Raw genomic sequence first — 16,687 nt, 5'->3', positions numbered from 1 at the left:
GACAGTCATTTACTTTCCAGAGTTGGTCCCCAGCAAGGGTGCTCCTGCTTGGGGTCCTTTCGGCCAACACAATCAGGCCAAGCTGGGATCAGAAGCCAAGGAAAGTTTTATTTTTGGATCAGAAAATGGACAGATGCGAGATTGTGCTGTATAGCAGGGATCCCCAACCTTTTTTGGCCCCAGGGACTGGTTTTTAGAAAGACAATGTTTCCTTGGCCTGGGGGTGGGGGTGGGCGGGATGGTTTCAGGATGATTCAAGCGCATTACATTTATTATACCCTTTATTTCTATTATTATTATTTCAGCTCCACGAGATTATCAGGCATTAGATCCCAGAGGCTGGGGAACCTTGCTCTTTAGCACACGTTCCCCCCAACAAGCCATTAGCAGGGCTGCTTTATTGAAGTCTTACTATGGAGGAAAGGGGGCGGAGCTTTCGTGAGTCCGGCGCAGGCATGCTGCTCAGGGCTTTGGGTCACAGTGCCAGAGCAGCGGCTCTGTGCACACAGCCTGCTGCCACCAACTTGAATTGCAGTGCCATTCACAGCGCTCCTGCACATGCCCTGAGCCGAGGTGTGGGCATGGCCATTTTGCTCTAGGAACTGGTCTGAATGGCCAGTGTGAGGCCTCTGCACATGCCCCACTATGAGCAAATGAAACTATTTCCTTTGTCCAAGCACAAAGGAAAAAAAGGTTAGACTTTTATTTTATTACCCAGATTCTATTTTTAATTCTTGGAAATGTTTCATGGGCTTTGCTGGTGACAGGAGGAGGGATGCTAGCTTGATCAGAGCTGAGTGGTAGAATCCTGGAAAGCAGGGGCAGGTGGCTGGCTTGAATCACGTTATTTCCCCTACAATGTGGTCCACCTGCAGACAGTACTGTACAGTTTATAGTATTTGAGATTTCGACCTGGAAAACAAATGGAGAACAGAACAGTTATACCGTTTTGTCATGCTGTGAGGTGGCTTGTGCATGAGTGGTCCCATTCATGCTCTCATTCTGAGCCGCTCATTGACAGTTGCAGTGCCTGGAATGGTGGTAAGTGTGGGGTCTGAAGTGAGACACTTGGATTTGGACCTCTGCTTGACCACTTATGAAACACATGACCTTGGGCGGATCACTCAACTTCTCTGGGTCTGAGGAGCTTTCTCTACAAAATGAGGGTTAAACAAGACATAATATATGCAAAGTGCTTAATGTAGTGCCTGGCACTTGGTAAGCATTCAGGAGAAGTTGTTCATGATTATTATTCTGATCATCAGTCCGAGAGCCTTAAGTAGCATGTGCTACATGGACTAATGCTTCTGAATACAGATTATTAGCCTTGTTAATCATGTTGAAAATACACAACGTGCTGCATATTTTCTTTTTATAGATACGCAGTTTGTGATGGTTTTACTCTTTGTTTGTCTTTTCTTTCTTATACATGTTAATGATCTCTTAAAGTGTTAGTTGCTCAATCCTGTCCGACTCTGTGCAACCCCATAGACTATAGCCTGCCATGCTCCTCTGTCCATGGAATTCTCTAAGCAAAAATACTGGAGAGGGTAGCCATTCCCTTCTTCAGGGGATCTTCCCAACCGAGGAATCGAACTTGCATCTCCTGCTTTGCAGGCGAATTCTTTACCATCTGAGCCAATGTTAGACTAAAGTATGCTTCAAATTTCTTGATTTAAGGTCGGCAGTTATATATATTTACTTGTACAGACACATCAGTTCAGTTCAGTAGCTCAGCTGTGTCCGACTCTTTGTGACCCCATGTATCACAGCACGCCAGGCCTCCCTGTCCATCACCAACTCCCGGAGTTCACCCAGACTCACATCCATCGAGTCGGTGATGCCATCCAGCCATCTCATCATCTGTCGTCCCCTTCTCCTCCTGCCCCCAATCCCTCCCAGCATCAGAGCCTTTTCCAATGAGTCAACCCTTCGCTTGAGGTGGCCAAAGTACTGGAGTTTCAGCTTTAGCATCATTCCTTCCAAAGAAATCCCAGGGCTGATCTCCTTTAGAATGGACTGGTATAGACACATACATATTACATAATAAAAACACATATCTGTGGCATGATGCATAACATGGTTCTAAGTGCGATTTATTAGATTTATTTACCACATTCTTTACAAGTTTTGTGCCCAGGAAAGACATTAGTCAACTTACAATATTTTTTAAAGAAATGTGTTTAATCAACAAAAATAATAGACAACTTGATAAATTTTCATATTCTAATACAAATTCATCTAGGCAGTTAAAAATAGTATAAGTTGACTAATGTCTTTCCTGGGCACAAAACTTGTAAACAATGTGGTAAATAAATCTAATAAATTGCGTTTAGAAGCATGTTCTGTATCATGCCACATATACGTGTTTGTATCATGTAATATGTATGTGGCTATACAAGTAAATATAACTGGTGACCTTAAATCAAGAAATTTAAAGTATAATTTAGTCTAACATTTCTTAGATAAAATAAATTGATTATCCATTTTTGGTCTCATTCACATTGCAGGAAACCTACATACCATTTAATGTAGTTACTAAAATTACTTCTGAGGTCCTTCCATATCTAAAGCAGTGGCTTTCTCCTGAAAATTTGCCATTTTGATATCTGAGTGCTTTGAGTTAGTTAATTGAGAATTCTTCATCTTTTGATGAGGCAGTTTAAACAAGATTTGTCACCGTGGAGAGAAGAACTTTCTCTAATTCTGTTCATGAGGAAGTTGATCCCTTGGACATGGTATTATTTTCCTTTAAGAGATCGTTTCCTGATAAAGGGAATTCAGTATTTCATAAAGATCCTCTAGTTTTGTTGAAAATTGGTTTAAGAATCTGTTTCATTTCCTGTGCCAAATACTAGTGTAAGACTTTTTTTTTTTTTTTTACTATCATAGTTAATTCATGGACTGCTATATGCAGCAGATCGAACACTGTGTCAGTGTGAGGTACACCTTGGGTTTTTGAAAAAATTTTGAGCCTACAGAAAAATTGAAAAAGTAATATAGTCCTGATACTATTTACTAGACCCAGTGATTGCTTTAACATTTTGCCAGTTTTGTGCCTGCACTCACACAAGCATCATGTCTCTTGATTTGGACTTGTCTGGGTTTTTCTCTCCTGATAAGAATCAAGCTAAACGTTTTTGGCAAGAGTGCAACGCAGCAGAGGGTTTCAAAGCTTTTAGAGCTAGGTGATGAGATAGGAAGGTGACAATGTCCCATTTTATAGCAGTAATGAATGTGGGCAGAGTCATCCCTCAGATCAGGTGATATGGGAGGACTGCTTTATATTTGGGGACGGGCTTAGAGAGTGAATCACTTAGGGATTTGGTGAATGAGAAGGCTCAAGACAGAAAGAGGTTGGCCCCAAGTGGTGCATTTAAATACTTCAAAATTCTTGGGTCTAATTTGTAGAAATATCATCAGCTTATGAAACTTTCCTTCTCTTCCTATATTTCCAAGGCAAAATCTATGATGCTGTCCCTAACATATCCATTCACAACTTCTAGGTTGACCTTCCAAAAACTTGTTTTTTCCCTTCAAGGAAATTTTAAATTGTTGTTTTTATCAAGTTTGACTTAAATGAAAAGATTTATGGATTGGGGTACGGGCAGGGGAGGGAATCACAAGCCCCAGGTCTTGTACTTACCAAAGTCAGCTCAAAACTTTGTTTTATGTTTCATTTTGAAGCCATGATTCTCTAGGGATGGAGGCAGGGGATTCTTGGAGAAGAGTTGAGAAGTTTTCCTTAAGTGTGCATCTGAAGAAACCATGATTGCAGTCCTTCAAGAGAGGATGAAACAAATAAGGAGTTTGGGGTCAAATGCCTGAAGTCCTGGAGTCTGCAGGAAAGGCTGTAAATAATAGATTTTTCTCTTTAAAATAAAAATTGGAAAGTAAAAAGCAGAAAAATAAATGATAAATTTCAGAACATTTTCCAAAATTATTTACTTCTCTTTTTCTAAACTTTCTTGCCCTGGGGCTTATTACCTCTGTGGCAAAGATCTCAGAAAAGTGATAAAAAATAATTGGTCTGACTCTATAAACAATAATGACAAACAGCTATCACATAAGTTCAGGGAGGATGGGAGGTCCTAGAGCCCATGCTGAAGCTCTGTCTTGAGTCCCTTGACCATACCACAGAACACAGTGGCAGCTACTAGGATTTTTTCCCCACTAGGTGGTTCTGTGATGGGCCATTGGCAAAACTGATGTGTTAAAAATCTGGCCACCTCTGGCTGTGCTCCAGGTCTTGGAATCTCCTCTCTTCTGATGGATACAGCACAAGCAGTAGAGCAAGAGAGCGACACCAGAGTGAATTCACCAGAAAGACTGAGTTTCCTACTTTCTGTTGTTATCAATGGCTTCTTGAAGGTTGGGGGTTAGTTTGCAGAAAAAGTGGCACATTGGCTGTGAATTAATTACTGATACAATTTCCGTCTGTGTCTTCCGTGGACAGGTGGCTCATATGTAAGTCCTAAGAATCTTCAGCTTCAAGGTGCCCTGGTGGGGTTGGCATGTTGTGAAATGAGCTACACACCCTCTAATACCATACTTACCAGCAGCTGTGATAAAGAAACATCTGCCCCCATGAAAAGTCAAGGGCAGAGGTCATCTGGCATTCCAAGGGAACTCTCCACAGCAGGGAGCCTTCTAATTGGCTGATATTGATCGGTAAATTGTGTCTCCACTGTGATTAATTCTAGCTGCCCCCCAAACTTCCACAGCAGGAGCGTGATAGGTCAAGATTTGGGGCCTCTAAGCATCCCTTATAAATAGAGCTCAGGTCCTTAAAGATGCCAGTGGAAGACTGCAGCTTGTTAACTCTCTCCCGGCTGCTAGTGCTAACCCAGGAAGCTGGTTTCATTCAGTTTCCTTGCTCTCACTAATAACGGCTTAATGGGATGCTAATGTGAGGAACAGAAGTTATCAGATGGCTTGTATGATTCATGATGGATTTATTACCATTCTGAGTTCCCTTGATGTTCAGTGCATCCTTTCCCCATCCATCCCTGTTATTGGCCTTAGCAAATGGTTTCATAATTAATTAATTTTTTTTCCTGGTGGGGGTTAAATTATTTTTGCCCTGGTGCCTCTTCTCCATATATAATTCCCAATGGATGATTCTTCTCTGTGTGCCTACCAAAAATGGAATATACTAACTAACATCTGTTCTCTCCATGGTTCCCTCTCTTTCCCACCTTTCCTGCCAGCTAATGCCTATTCATCTTTCTACAATAGTGGTTCTCAACTTTGACTCTTCACTGAAATTACCAGTGAGAGAGAGCTTTCAAAATACTTTTGCCTGAATACCTTTCCTGGAGATTCTGTTTTGACTGGTCTCGGGTACTTCTTGGGTAACAGGAGTTTGAAAAGCTCCCCAAATGATTCTAATGTGCAGTCAAGGTTGAGAACCATTGGAGCAGACTCTAAATTCATCTTAACTGCTACATGTCCCATGGTGCTTTTTCCTGTCTCCCAGTAGACATGACCTCTCATTCCTTAGAATCCATGTATCTCTTTGTATATGTCCTTGGAATTCAGAGTGCTTTGTATATTTCCATTGGCAGTTTACCTATCTGTGAACTTGTCTTATTGCCACCATTAGACTCTGAGCTTTACTGTGGTATTGTGAGCAATGCCTGAGATGTCTTTATGCCCTTGTGGTGCCTTGCACCTACCTGGGACTCAGTAAATAATTATTGACCTGAGTTTTACCAATAACCACACCCTATGGGGGGCTTCCCTGTTGGTTCAGACAGTAAAGAATTCACCTGTAATGCAGGAGACCCAGGTTCGCTCCCTGGGTCAGGAAGATCCCCTGGAGAAGGAAAGGCTACCCACTCCAGTATTCTTGCCTGGAGAATTTCATGGACAGAGTAGCCTGGTGAGCTACAATCCATGGGGTCACAAAGAGTCATACATGGCTGAACGACTAACACTTTCACTTTCACACTCTATGGGAAGTTGCTCTCTAGCCCCCAATCTTAATTACATCTCAGGCACTGTGAGTGGATTTTATTTTATGGTCTTTAAGATAGATTTTGCCTGCTAGTGCAACCCTGCTGCCTTCTACCATCCCTTCTCACCAGGGCGACTACCTGACCTGGTTTGCTGGGGACAGTCACTGTTGACACGCTTTGTCCCAGCAGCATTATGTATAGTACCTCCTTTTGCTCTCAAAGGTGTTCCAGTTTGGATGGCAGATTATATGGTTCTTCTCCTCATCCCCCTTCTCTTCCAGCTCACTTTCCTTAAGTTACCCAAGAAAAGGCAAGCTTCTTTAGGGTTCAGACCTTCTTGACGTGGTAAGCTTAACTAAGCTTCAGAAAGGCTTGCACTAATAATTCCATACATAAAATTCCATGTCTAATTCCATGTCTAAAAAATTATAAAACAGATGAAACACCTACAGCATTAGGAGTAAGGCTAGTGGTTTTCTCTGGAGTTTTCCAGTATGCAGGATGGGGTACACAGGGGCACTTTGAGGATGCTGGAAATACTGTTTTCTCATCCAAGTATTGGGTACATACCCTGTGTTCATTTTGTGAAAATTCATCACATTGTAACACTCAGACTTCTTTTCTCTATGTATATTATACACCCATAAAAAGTTTTTCTAAAGGGAGGTCTAAATTATAATCAGCACAGATGCAAAAGTCAACACTTATCCTTATCAATTAATATGGTCACCCTGACTGATGAATTCTTGTTAGGCATGAGCAAAGTATTGCAATGGACAGAGCATGCAAAAATCTATTGTTTATCTTCTTGGGGCATATGTTATTATTGTTTTATTAAGAAAATATTGCTATTGATAGCAATATATGTTGTCAATCACCAAATACGGTGCAGTCTTGTTTATTATATAATTCTTCTGGTGACTCTATGACCTAGGTGGCTGTTTTCTCATGTTGCAGATGAGAAAGTTGTTACAGAACTGGTGAAAAAGTAGGCTGAGTTTCCATACAGGCTGAATTTATGCCTAGTAGGTTGAAAAATTAGCTAGTTTTTCAGCTGTCTCAAAGACAGAAGCAGATTAATTGTATGGTTGATGTTATTGATTGGGCAGAAATCAGAGAGTTTAAACAAAATAAAATTAAAATACATCTAGAAAATAAACAATTTCTTGAATTTAAAGAAAAAATCCCAGAGAGTTGGTAGCTCAATAGCAATTAAGACTGATAGTTTTGAGTTTCCAGAAAGCATTATAACAATCCAGGTCTTAGTGAGGGTTTTAGTTTCAAATCGAGAGAATCCTCTGAAGGTTCAGTGAGAACCCTGCCTGTGTTTAAGTCCTCTGCAAGCCCAGAACAGAGGTTTGTCAGGATGGAAGCATCTCATAGAGTACTTAATGACCATCTCTGTCTCCTCTTCATTCTACCCCTATAAACATGATCAGGAAATAAACGTCTTCCCTTTTTAGGTGTAGCTAATGTAGGGAAATGAAGTGAATTAGTTTTCACTATTACAGATAATAAGTACATCTTGTGGTGAAATAAATAATAATATATATAATAATGGACTAAAAATATGGCTCAAAACTCACAAAGCTGTATCAAAACAAAAACTATCAAAAGTAGAAAAGTCAGAGAGCTATGTATTCGAACAAAAATAAAGCAGAGAAATCCTGAGGGCCTCATGCACTGTGCCAAAGTGAGTTTTAGCTATTCATGCTGTGTTAACTGCTGATGAAATGTCATTGAGCTTAAAATAAAATAAGTTTGTGGTCCCAGATAACACTTTACAAGATCAAATAATGTTAGGCCACTATAGCCAGTTATATGAAGAAATAACTCATAGCAATGTACCAATATGTCAGGATTTTTCACAGGAGGCAGTATGAAGACTAGCTGGATGGTGTCAGGCTTGTTTAAAAGCTCATTTGCTCCCCGTAGTCACTGTCCTTTCACCTTCACATGTCGTATATCCTGCTCTTTTGTCGATGTAGTTGTCAAAGCACCAGCTTAATAGTGCTAGTCCCTCAACAGAGACATGTTAAATGTAAAGATGGCAAAGTTCCCTGCCAAAAGGGAAATGCAAAGAAGCGGAGCCAGCTGAAGCCATGAGATATCAGGTGACAATGAGACTGTGTCATTTCATAACACATTTCCCTGAGGTCCCAATGAACTTTACATAGAGTTTTTTTTTGTTTTATTATTTTGACATCCTGAGGGACAAAAAAAGGTTAAAGAAAGACATTTCCATGCTACAGAAAGGGAAACTTGGATTCAGAGGAGCAAAATGAATTCCTCTAGATCACTTTAGTTTGGGGATTTCCTGGTTTCTGTAAACAACCATCAATCTGCCTGTACCTGTCACACACATTGAAACTCCATAGATATTCTTGCATTTGGAGGAGCAGATTTAATGTCTGTGATGGGAGAGGGGGTGTATAGGGTGAATGAGAAAGTTCATAGCTTCCTGCCTCCTGAAGTGACCACAACACGAGTTATCCACAAAATCCCTTCCTGGTTCAGTGCAACAACTGTTTGTTTAATTAAACTCAACCTGTAGGGACTTCTCTTCCACTCCTGATTTTGCCCATCTGTAAGATCCAGTGAATGCTCCCAAGTCATAGGAGTCCAACAAGAAGACTATACACTTTCTCTGAACAGTTATTTCCTGGAGAGTTTCATCTTTACTTTGGGAACTTCTACATCTTTGTGATAATGGGAAATTCATCTGCAGTGGATAGGGGTTGCTAGTCCTAGAAAACAGGACAGGGCAGAAGCATTGCAGCTCCCACTTCTGACTGGGCTCAGTGAGGGGACATCTCAGATGCTGGTTCAGCCTCATGTCTTTATGTTTTTTTTTTCTTTTGCCAAGGTTTCTATAATTTGATTTTTAATATTGAAATCTTCAGACGATCAGATTTTTTTTTTTTTAATCTTTAGCAGGGATATATGGTGAGTCTAAAGTTTTTTCTCTCTAAATTTCAGTATCACTTTAAAAATAGCCATTCTCCATTGCTTTGTGAGAAAAATATAGTAAAAGGAGGCCTGCTTTGGGAAGTCAAAAAATCTGGGCTCAAGTCCACATTCATCTTCACTTTATTATGTTGGGCAAGTCATTTAATTTCTGAGTATCAGTTGCTTCATAAAGAAAATAAGCATAAGAATAATTCTTGCTTCACTGCATGGTTTTGAAGCATAAATGGTAATGCAGGTAGAAAGCTTTGTAAACTATAGAGCCATCTATAAATGTGACACTAAGTGTAACAGAATCTGTCCCCAGGGTGTTTGGTCCTTTCCTTTGGTTTACATTTTTACATTTATATCAAAACTCAGTTATAATTGCTGATTCTTCACATCTATATTCTGATATCCAACGAGACTGATCCGTAAGACTGCTGCTGCTGCTACTAAGTCGCTTCAGTTGTGTCCGACTCTATGCGACCCCATAGACGGCAGCCCACCAGGCTCCCCCGTCCCTGGGATTCTCAGGGCAAGAATACTGGAGTGGGTTGCCATTTCCTTCTCCAATGCATGAAAGTGAAAAGTGAAAGTGAAGCCGATCAGTCGTGTCCCACTCTTAGCGACACCATGGACTGTAACCCATCAGGCTCCTCCGTCCATGGGATTTTCCTTTGCTAATTATTCCTGTTTAGAGTTTTGATCCCTTGTTATAAGATAGGCACCAAGCTTAACAGTTAGTCCACACTAATTCTAATGACTTCCCAGAGAGGTCCTGTTGTATTTTTGGATAGAATTATTTTAATAAGTTTGAGAAGCCATGACACCTTTATGTTAAAATTTTACCATTTAATATAAATGTAACTCTTCCTATTAATTATTCAAATTATATCTCTTAATCAAAGTTTTAACAGTTTTAATACATTTCACATTGAGTTGGTAGGTCTTTTATTTATTGCTCTTTGAATAGCTTTTCTTTTCTATTTTATGGTATATTTGGTTATTGTCAGTATATTGGAGTATTATTGCTTTTTAGGTATTTATCCTATTTCAAGTCATTTTATGTCTTTATTAATGCAGAAAGCTTTTAGTTAATTCATTTGGCTTTTTCAGATATATGCTTATGTGATTTTTGAGTACTTTATTTAATATCTTAGTTCAAAAAATGGATTCTTTTTGTTTCAAGACTTACTGCTTTAGCCAGAGAATATAAGGTGATAAAAATATTAAAGGACATCTTAAGTTTATTTCTGATTTTGAATATTTCCAGTGTTTACTCATTAAATATACGCTTTATTTATTTTAAGCCAAGAGCACCTTTATCAGATTTAAAGGGCATCCTAATTCTATTTAAATGTTTACTTCATTATTAGGAAAAGATATTGATTTTATCAAATGTGGTGTCTATGAAATTATCACACAGGTTAATTATTGTTGAATCAGTGAATACTCAGTGGATTCTTTTTTTCCTTGGAAATCAATCTCTGTTATCAGCTGACCGGCTCTGCTAACAATGATAAATGTCTAAATGGTGTCTTGATGAGTTTGAACACACCAGGGCCAAACTCAATACACAAGAAAGTGGGTCAACGCGGAAGCAAGGGTTGTGAGAGAGAACCCCCCTGAACCCGTCTCCTTGGGCACATTCTCTAAAGTTGGTAGCTTTGGACAGTTTTCTAAGTTGACATCAGAGTTGTTAACACTATGAAAAAACCACATTAGAGGAGGCGGTATGGAGTAGAGTAAAGGAGTTGAGGACATGCCACCTCAGTATGTGAGGCTTCAGTGTATTAATTACTTTGTTTTATTTATTTATTTATTTTTTTAAATTTTATTTTGTTTTTAAACTTTACATAATTGTATTAGTTTTGCTGTTTTAAAGGTGCTTGAAAAACAGCAGATGTAAGGATGGCACTCGGATGTTCCTTTTTCTTCCTAAAAGTAGGAAATAACGTTCCCACATGAAAGGTGCCCTCCCTGTACCAGGAGAAAGAACCATTCTTATCACTGGAGATGGGGAATTGAGGCTGAGAAAAATCTATACCAACAAAAAACGTGTTCAGCAGCTCGTCCTCCTTTAGTCACCCTTATGTTTTAGCTACTTTTCCAAAAGTGCTACTCTGGAAAGTTTCACCTGGTAGAGAAGCACTTCAGTCTAGTTACTTCTTTTGCTCTTCATTTTTCACTTTTCTTGTGAGGACCCTCATTTATATATAAATAAAATGTGTCTACTTTTCTCCTGTGAATCTGTTTTTCAGTCCCAGCTGGAGACTGCAGGAAGGTCGAGGAAATTTTACTTTCCCTACAATGGGAATGAAAATCAGTGGCCTGCTCATGAAACGTGCAGTTGGAAGGTGGTCCCAGATGGTGCCTTTCGTGTGTGCGCCTCTCTCTCCAGCCAAAGGTTCAGGCCCTGCCCCCTCGATTGCACCCCCCACCCCCCGGCCCGCCCCCGCCAGGCCTCACTGGCTCATACTCAGCAAGCTCTGGCCTCTGGGTTTAAGACTGAGAGTAGAATTTCAGTGCCATGAGTCTTACATTTTTAAATGCCAAGCTTAAAAATAGCCTCCAAAATGTAGACAAATGAACTGCTAACATCAATGTCTATACCAGGTTCTTGCTGGCACTCTGGCCACTTGTATGACCTTTCAGCATAGCATTTGAAAAAAATGAGCAGTGCTTTCCTCTTCCCCTGGCAGCTCAGAATAGCTCTGTTTCCTTTCCTATAAACAAGTCGTATCTCTGGGAATTTCTAAAGCCGAATATTGTCTGCTCAGAAGCTGTGACTCACGCTCTTTCCTGGCAGTCCTGACAAATTCATGAACGCCTCTTGAGGAAAGAATCCCAGACAAAGAGTGGTCACAGAAAAGCCTCAGATTCCTGCATGTCAAACCCAGGAAGCTGAGAGACAAAAGAAAATACCAGCAAGAATCGCTAGTCACAGCATCCCCTTCTACTTGGCTCAGCTCATGTTCATGACTGTTGGAGCAGAGAGGGGAAACCCGCTTGGAAACTGTCCTGTTTGTCTTTAGGTCATCATCTAGGCAGGCCCCTCTGTTTGGGAATTTACCTAGCTCAGCTTCCTCCTGATTCTGGATGTACAAGTTCTCTGAGGGGGGACTCCCCGGGGAAATTACCAGGAGGTCACACACACTGGCTGGTGGGGCTTCCTCACCGCTTTTATCAGGAACTCTGTGCCCCATCAAGTCTTCTTTCTGCAGCTCTCTTCCCAGTACTTTCTCCCCTCCTCCACTCCTGGTCCTGTCTCTTCACTTTTTTCTGTTCTTCTTTAGTGCCACATCATTTTCCTCATACTAATTTGTCAAGAAACAAGAGAAAAAAATATTTATCCTATCTCTCCCCTCTTAACAGCATAAAAATCTGTGTGTGTGTGTGTGTGTGTGTGTGTGAGATACATATGTAAACAATAGCGCAAAGACCTTGGTTGAAAAGTCTGCATGAATAAAACTGAAAAAGCTCTGGTTTCAGACTAATGAAGGGAGAAAGGATTGATCTGCTTATGGCTCAGCAAATGCCCTGTGGTGGAAGATTTAATCCCAGCTGACCCACAGCACGGTCTGAAATCAGACTCACTATATCCAGAACACAGAAAGTCTGAAATATCCGTAACTATGTGATCTGTGAGATAATAACACTTACCACACATACAAGGTGACATAGGTGTCCGACATGGTGGTGAATACCTCACGTGCATTTTCTCAATTGCCAAACCTAACAGCTCTTAGTATTACAGTAAGGAAGCAGTACTGGAGAAATTTAGTTATTCAAGATTCTTTAAAAAGTCATGGCAAGACTGGAACTTAGCCATATATTTATTTGGAAACCAGAGTCTGGTTCTTAGTCAATGTGCCATAGAGGTACCCTGGGAGACGAATATGGGATGGGAAAGAAGGGAGAGAGAGACAGAGAGAGAGAGAATGAAAAAGAAGACAAGCATGACTGGGCGTATGATACTGTGATTTATAATAAGAAATATATACTCTTCATCCCAGTTTCTTGCACAGAGCTCTTAAAACCCTCAGAATTTTTAATCAATGAGAATGATAAAGGTGTCTTTTGTTATATTAGTGAGGTGACTTTTGAGCTACACCTAAGGATGGGGGCTGGTTGCCAGTGGAACCAACTGTGTGATTAGAGGGTGGAACTTTCAGTTTCTCCACCTCCTACTCCCCACCTCCATAGAGATGGAGAAGGACTTGAGATTGAGTTCAATCAACAGTGGTTAATGATTTAATCAATCATGTCTATGTAATGAGGGGTAGTGGGGTTCAGAGAGCTTCCAGACTGGTGAATGCAATGGGGGTTCAGCAAAACTGTGGCTGGGAGAGGGCATGGAGGCTCTGCGCCCTTTCCTCATACCTTGCCCTTTTGCATCTCTTCTATCTGGTTGTTCCTGAGTTGTATCTTTTTGTAGTAAACTGATAATCTAAGTAAACAAAATGTTCCTCTGAGTTCTATGAGCAACTCTAGCCAATTTATCAAACCTAAGGAGTGGGATATTGGAATCTCCAGTTTAGAGCATGTCAGTCAGAAGCATGGATGACAACTTGGACTTACAATTGGTGTCTGAAGTGGGGGATGGGGAGCAGACTTGTAGGTCTGAGCTGTTAACCTGTAACATATGGTACTACCTCCCAGTACTAGGGATGGCATTGAGCTGAACTGTAGGATACTCAGCTGGTGTCAGAGTATTACTGAACAGTGTGGGAAAAACCTATAGACATTGGAACTGGTAATGGGAATTATAGTGACTATTGCAGTAATATGATTTACTAATTTCATTTTTTCCTCAGCTCTTTAGTGTGAACAACTTATCCAAGTTTGCCTGGGACGTTCCCAATTTTAACTCTGGAACTCTGGCATCCTAGGAACTCTCTCTGTCTTGGACAAACCTAAACAATTAGTGAATCCATTGGTTGCCATCTAGAAAATTTCTGCTGCAGATCACATGGATTATTAGAAGACAAAGGCAACCCATTTATGATCTGAAAGAACCAAGTTATTGGGGAATAACATTGTAATCCATGTCACAAGGAGTACTGTGCATATCCTGTCCCTATACCTCTCACAGAAACTACATAATTCAGGGCATGTAAAAGGCATGGGATAGTTGTTGACTTGATACATGAACAGCATGGTATTTTATGTGTCAACAATTTGTGAGATGGACACAGTTGCAAATAATATGATTTTAGGTAAAACCAAATTCATGAATAGTGAAATTTTAAATATAAAATCTTTGTTTTCTATATAAATGGGCAAGTTTTTGGAACAATACTAAATCATATATCTTGACTATTTTTTGTGTGTCTGAAACCACCGGTATTCACTTTTTATAATAATGGTGCTCCTGAAAGACACTATGAAAAAATAATTTTTTTGTAAATCATATATTTAGTGCCTTGCGCTTCCCTGGTAGCTCAGATGGTAAAGAATCTGCCTGCCAGTGCAGGAGACCCAGGTTCTATCCCTGGGTAGGGAAGGTGCCCTGGAGGAGGAAATGGCAACCTATTCCAGTATTCTTGCCTGCAAAATCCCAAGGACCCTGGCGGGCTACAGTCCATGGGGTTGCAAAGAGTTGGACATGACTGAGTGAGTAACATAGTGCATTAGGGAGGCTCTTTGAGAGAATCAATATAGCCCCTCATCTGATTAGTTTTGTAAATGTCAGTTTCAGATAGATAGTTATTGTACTAATTGAAAGTAGATAATACCTACACTAAAACACTTGGGGAAAAATAAACTTCAAGAGTAGTATTAAATTTGCAGATCTGGTTCTATGCTGATATGGATTTAATCTTCAACAAGACAGTTTTCCATTTCTCTGGAGACACAATTAACTTCCTTTTCTCCTGTGGCTCTCTGTGACCCCAATCTAAAAACTCCCTTTTCTGACACTTGCTTCCTCTTACCTTGCTAAGTTTTCTCAGCACCTTGTCCTTCTGATATAATGTGTCTGGGTCTTGTCTTGTACAACTGTTTAGAACACCAGGAAGAGGCAACAGATCACAGTCATGAGGAGTACTGAAAGGAGATTTACCACTTTGGGGGTAACCAAAGCCATATCACTTACAAGCAAACCCCAAACTGTGGTCAACTTGTAGTTCAGTTCAGCTCAACTCAGCTCTCTTTTCAGTTGCTCAACAGGACCTTTGTTCTTCCAATCTTGAAGACTTCAAACACCCTCCATAATTGAAGAAACATGGTTTACAGGGGCATCAATTAAAATGAAAAATCTAGGCTAACCCCTCTCCCAGTTTCTTAGAAGCAAAAGAGAGATCTGGGGGCCTCTTGTGTACTGTAGCTGCTGCCTAAGGTATGAGCACCTGCTGGTCTCTCTTGAGGATCCTTCCTTGGTTCCCTCTCCCAAATGTTCTTATTGTTATTTTCAAGTCCTAGATTGGGCTTGACCTAGGCTGGGGGAAGTTATCTTTCTTTTTCACTTCTTCTTCAGGTGAAAAACGAGGCTGACATATTTATGGATTTTTGTTACTTGTTTAATAAATGGCACCCTGGGACACAATTCTAGGAAAATGACACTTTAAGGAATAATGTCTCCAAAGGTGGTGAGTGGGCAGAATTAGCCACTGTGGTGAGAAATATTCCACACTATGCATTTCCAGCAGACTGGCGGTGGTCAGAAATGCTCCTCTTGATTCTGTCTGCAGCGGTGTATACATGTTGGTAAAATGCCTCTCACGGACATTTACAGGACTTCAGGACTAGGAGAGAAACACTTTTCCTCTCCACTCTTTATGCTGGTTTGTCATTTCAAATGGAAGCAGCAGGGTTGAAACATGCCAGAGAGCTTGTCATACTTCCTCCAGAATCTGAAATACTTTTCTGAAGAATGATTCCCTCCACTCTTTAAAAAAAAAAATTAATTAATTTGTTTATTTTTGGCTGTGCTGGGTCTTTGTTGCTTCACGGGCTTTTCTCTAGTTGCGGCAAGCCGGACTTTACTCGTCGTTGCGGTGTGTGGGTTTCCCCTTGCAGTGACTTCCCTTGTTGCAGAACAGGGGCATTAGATCAAAGGCTTAGCAACTGTGGCCATGGGCTTAGTTGCCCCTTGGCATGTGGGATCTTCCCAGAGCAGGGATTGAACCCATGTCCTTGCACTGGCAGGCGGATTCTTATCCACTGCACCACCAGGGAAGTGTTCCCCCCACTCTTTTTAATGACACTCTATTTCTCTTGAAAGACAGAAAATAATGACTTTATTTCATAGGGTGTTGGGCTTCCACTGTGGCTCAGCTGGTAAAGAATCCGCCTGCAATGCGGGAGACCTGGGTTCAATCCCTGGGTTGGGAAGATCCCCTGGAGAAGGGAAAGGCTACCCACTCCAGTATTCTGGCCTGGAGAATTCCGTGGACTCTATAGTCCATGGGGTCGCAAAGAGTCAGACATAACTGAGCTACTTTCACTGGAGGAAGTAGGAGTCTTCCTGATGTAGTTGTATAATTTCCTCATATTTTAGAGATGGGGAAACTAAGGCCCAGGGAAATAAAGAAAGTCATCCTTCATCTCACAGTGAGTTTGCATGTTATCGATCAGGCCAAATCTCAGTTTCCCCTTCCAGTGCCCAGAAATAATTCCCTGGGGATAATCTCAAGAGAATGTGTTTCAAAACCTGGAACCCAATGCCTCAGCCCCTCCTTTTTCCTTTTTCTCATTCCTCACCTGTGCTTTGTTCAGTAATGGGCCTGCTGTAGCCAGTTCACCAGGCGGCCCATGGGCTCCTTAGAGAGAATTAG

At 40.8% G+C, this 16,687-nt stretch overlaps 1 long non-coding RNA gene across 3 annotated transcripts in view; it reads right to left on the bottom strand.

Moving 5' to 3' along the window:
- Positions 1-689: 689 nt before the first annotated feature.
- LOC113906851 overlaps positions 690-16,687 on the bottom strand; it is a 32,384-nt gene continuing 16,386 nt past the window's right edge. Inside the window, exons 2-4 of one of the 3 annotated variants that reach the window (XR_003515003.1) lie at positions 12,088-12,226; positions 3,647-3,851; positions 690-912 (exon numbers count right to left, since the gene is read on the bottom strand). This is a non-coding gene — a long non-coding RNA (uncharacterized LOC113906851). The remainder of the gene's footprint in view (positions 913-3,646; positions 3,852-12,087; positions 12,227-16,687) is intronic. The other 2 variants (XR_003515001.1, XR_003515000.1) reach the window with 2 other exon arrangements.

Source organism: Bos indicus x Bos taurus, chromosome 2 (assembly GCF_003369695.1).
Source record: "Bos indicus x Bos taurus breed Angus x Brahman F1 hybrid chromosome 2, Bos_hybrid_MaternalHap_v2.0, whole genome shotgun sequence".
NCBI lineage: Eukaryota > Metazoa > Chordata > Mammalia > Artiodactyla > Bovidae > Bos > Bos indicus x Bos taurus.
The sequence above is the reverse complement of the archived record's forward strand: the minus strand, read 5'-3'. Positions and strand labels throughout refer to the sequence as shown.